Here is a 3728-nt window from a genome sequence, read left to right as displayed (position 1 = left end):
GAGGTAGGCCAGAGGCCTGACAGTGGGGAGGTGATGGACCAGGACACACTGTCGACCCTCCCCTGCTGCCCAAAAAGACTCCAGAGGCAGAACAGGGCCTAATGCATGGCCCTATTTATGTGAAGAAAAACTGCCGATCTATTTGCATTAGCAAAGAAAAACCTGCGGAAGTTTGGAGGTGAAACTGTTAGTGGTATGCCCTCCTGAGAGGGGACCTTTCCTTGCTTCACTTTTGTGTGCAGCCCACACCTCACCTTCTCCCTGAGTGCTTGGGGCCCCGCTGCTGGCCTGGCCTCACCAACCGGGGGGACCTTGCAGCTTCTCAGGCCTCCAGCCTGGCTGGTGGACCGTGAGGAGTGAGAAGCGTTTGGGCGTGTGTGACCCATGGGCACATCCGACTGCATCGGGCTCTGAAGTCCATACAGAAAGAACTTTATGTTTTATTTATTTATTTTTTTTTAATATATCTTTACTAGAGGCCGGGTGTCCCTCAGCCCAGCCTGCACCCTCTCCAATCTGGGACCCCTCAAGGGATGTCTGACTGCCCGTTTAGGCCTGATCCCTGTGGACAGTCGGACATCCCTCTCACAATCTGGGACTGCTGGCTCCTAACCACTCACCTGCCTGCCTGCCTGATTGCCCCTAACCACTCCCCTGCCAGCCTGATCTACACCTAACTAACTGCTCTCCTGCAGGCCTGATTGCCCCCAACTGCCCTCCCCTACAGGCCTGGTCACCCCCAACTGCCCTCCCCTGCAGGCCCGGTTGCCTCCAACTGCCTTCCCCTGCCAGCCATCTTGTGGTGGCCATCTTTGACCACATAGGGCAGCCATCTTGTATGAGGGCATAAGGGTCAATTTGCATATTACCTCTTTATTATATAGGATTGATTTCAGAGAGGAAGGGAGAGGGAGAGAGAGAGAGAGAGAAACATCAATGATGATAGAGAATCATTGATTGGCTGCCTCCTGCACAGCCCACAACCTGGGCATGTGCCCTGACCAGAATCAAACCCAGGACCCTTCAGTCCGCAGGCCAATGCTCTATCCCCTGAGCCAAACCAGCCAGGGCCACTTTATGTTTTAAAGTCCGGTTATTGTGTCCGCATGAGGAAGTTTGACAGCTGTGGGGGTGGACAGGCTCTCTGGTTGCGCAAGTCATTCCAGGAGTCATGGCCAAAGCTCCTCTCCACAGAGACTCCCCAGCCTGGCCACTCAGGGCAGGGCCACTCAGGACCAGCATGGGGAGAAGGCAAGTGGCTTTCTGGGCCTCGGTCCTTGCTCTCCACCTCCAAGCCTTGGCCTCAGCAGCTGAATCAGGCACCTGCTCTCCACCCCAGTGCCAGCACCTGGGGGCTCTGCTCCACCCCAGTGTCAGCACCTTGGGGCTCTCTTTCACCCCAATGTCAGCACCTGGGGGCTCTCACCCACCCCAGTGTTGGCACCTGGGGGCTCTCACCCACCCCAATGCCAGTGCCCAGGTAGGGTCTGGGGTAGTCACTGCCTGGTAGGTGGGCGGGCGATGCAGGTCTCCTGAGGGATATGGGGAGGGCCCAGGGCAGCCCCAAACCTGTGGCAGGGGCTCAGGGAAGGAGCCCCCTCCTGCAGCCTCACCGATGCTCTCCCTCCCAGGCTGGGTCCCACCCTCTTCCGGGCACCCACTGCCTCCTGGGCTGCCTCAGCACAGCTTGCCCAGGTCACTGTTCCTCTCTAACTCCAACTTTGCTCAAGCAGAGGGCTTCTGAGGACTAAGGGGTATCTCTGCTCTCCTTCCTCAAGCCTATCCCAACACTGGCTCCACCTGACTCAGTGCCACCTCCAGCCAGTCACTCCCTGCCTCAAACCCAACCCTGGCCTGTTAATCACAGCCCAGTGACAGCCAGCCAAGCTAAAAGAGCACACCTCTCATCCCAGGAGCTCTGTGTCTAGGAGCATATCCCACGAGCTGCTCATAGGATGTACATCCCGAGTGTCTCCCTTCAGAGTAGCAACAGCCTGCAAAGCCTTCCACACATCAGAGCAGCCATGAGAAGGTGAGGATGGTGTGAGTCAGTGTCCACGGGCCCAGCCAGCCCTAGGCCCCAAGAAGCCCTGGCCCAGAGACAGCAGCGAGGCAGCGGTGGCCATGGCTGGGGGCTGGGGGCTGGGCCTGGGGGACCCAGGCCCAGGGAGACCCACAGGTCCTAGTGCCCAACAATTCTTGTACGAGGTGCCACCCTGGGTCATGTGCCGCTTCTACAAAATGATGGACGCCCTGGAGCCCAGTGACTGGTGCCAATTTGCCGCCCTGATTGGGCGAGACCAAACCGCGCTCCTGTGGCCCTGGATCAAATGAAATGCCCGCGTGGCCGACTTCATGCACATCCTCGCACACTTGCAGCTGCTCTGTGCGAGGGACATCGAACCGGTCTGGCACCCTACCGCCCTGCTCCCACCCTCCAGCACCACAGCCCCAGGACCCGCTCTATCTCTGCACCCTCTGAGGCCAAGGTCCCAGGCCCCTGAAGTTGCAATCGTCAGCGTCCACCCTCCTCCCCTCAGCTTTTCCATGCTCCCAGAACCATTCTGGGCCTGAGTGCTGCCCTGTCCGAAGCCCTGCTGCCCTCCGGCCACCACCACCATCTCTAGAATCCTCTTCATCAAGCAGAGCCCAGAAAACCCAGGGTCCTTCCTGCACGGGAACCCCCTCTCCATTCTGCTGGCCCCTCCATGAGGATTTCCAGGGCACCCACGGCTTCTCAGAGGAGCTGAAGGTCGGGGAGGGTGGCCGCGGACGTGTGCACAGGCGTCCAGAGGGACACAGTGAGCGCTGTGGAGAAGATGAAAGAGGAGGCAGGCCTGGGGCGGCCACTGTGGGGCAGAGCTTCCTGACTACGTGGAGCAGCTGTCAGTTTTGTCGTCAAACATCGTGGACTTTGCTGGCTGCTGTGCTCAGAGCGGCTACCACTGCCTTGTCTGCGGCTCCCTGCTTAACGGCTCCCTGGAAGGCCACCTCCACTTCCAGTCCCAGGCCTGCCCCCTCTCCCGGCCTCAGTGCCGGGCATCCTTCTGGGCACAGCCCGGCTAGTCAGTTTTACATCAGGACAGCCCCAGCCTCATTTATGGAGGTGTCAAGAGCTTCAGTGTCCTTCTGGATGATAGACTGATGCCCAAACTGGGAGACTTTGGCCTGGCCCATCTCAGCCATTTTGCAGCGGCCACTGGAGGCAGAGGCCGCAACCCCCTTCCCCACAGGAAAACTCCTACATGTCCACAACCAGCAATGCCAGTCCCTGGCAGCCCCTGGCAGTGCCCTCAGAAGCCCCAGCCCTGGCAACAGAGCGGCTCCAGAAAGGCCCCACCCAGCCTGTGGAGAGTGATGAGAGTGTGTCTGGCGTGTCTGCTGCCCTGCATTCCTGGAACCTGACTGCGGGCTGCCCCCAGGCCCAGCCCTGCCAGACAGCCCTGCACAGGGGGCTGCCACGTGGACCCCTGCACCCCTCAGACAGGCTGGCTGTACTCAAGGGGGTGCCACCTGAGAGTTATGGGGGAGTGGACCAGAGCCCCAGCCCACAGCAGTGGAAGGATCACACCTGGGCAGTTCTGCGTCATCACGTCCACCACAGATTGTCATCAACCCAGCCTGACAGAAGACAGTGCAGAAGCTGGCCTTATGAGGGTCCTAGACAGCTGCCTCCCAGACGTGGGCCTGGACCACCGACCCAGGTGGGGCCCGGAAGAGAGTGATGA

At 59.8% G+C, this 3728-nt stretch overlaps 1 pseudogene across 1 annotated transcript; it reads left to right on the top strand.

Moving 5' to 3' along the window:
* The first annotated feature begins 2124 nt into the window (after nucleotides 1-2124).
* On the top strand, nucleotides 2125-3405 carry LOC308252625 (interleukin-1 receptor-associated kinase 1-like; annotated as a pseudogene). The gene has a single exon. The product of its transcript is annotated as an interleukin-1 receptor-associated kinase 1-like (transcript).
* Nucleotides 3406-3728: the final 323 nt, after the last annotated feature.

This window comes from Plecotus auritus (assembly GCF_963455305.1).
Source record: "Plecotus auritus genome assembly, chromosome: 7".
NCBI classification, from domain to species: Eukaryota; Metazoa; Chordata; class Mammalia; order Chiroptera; family Vespertilionidae; genus Plecotus; species Plecotus auritus.
Note: the sequence above shows the minus strand (reverse complement) of the source record. Positions and strands in the feature narration are given on the sequence as shown.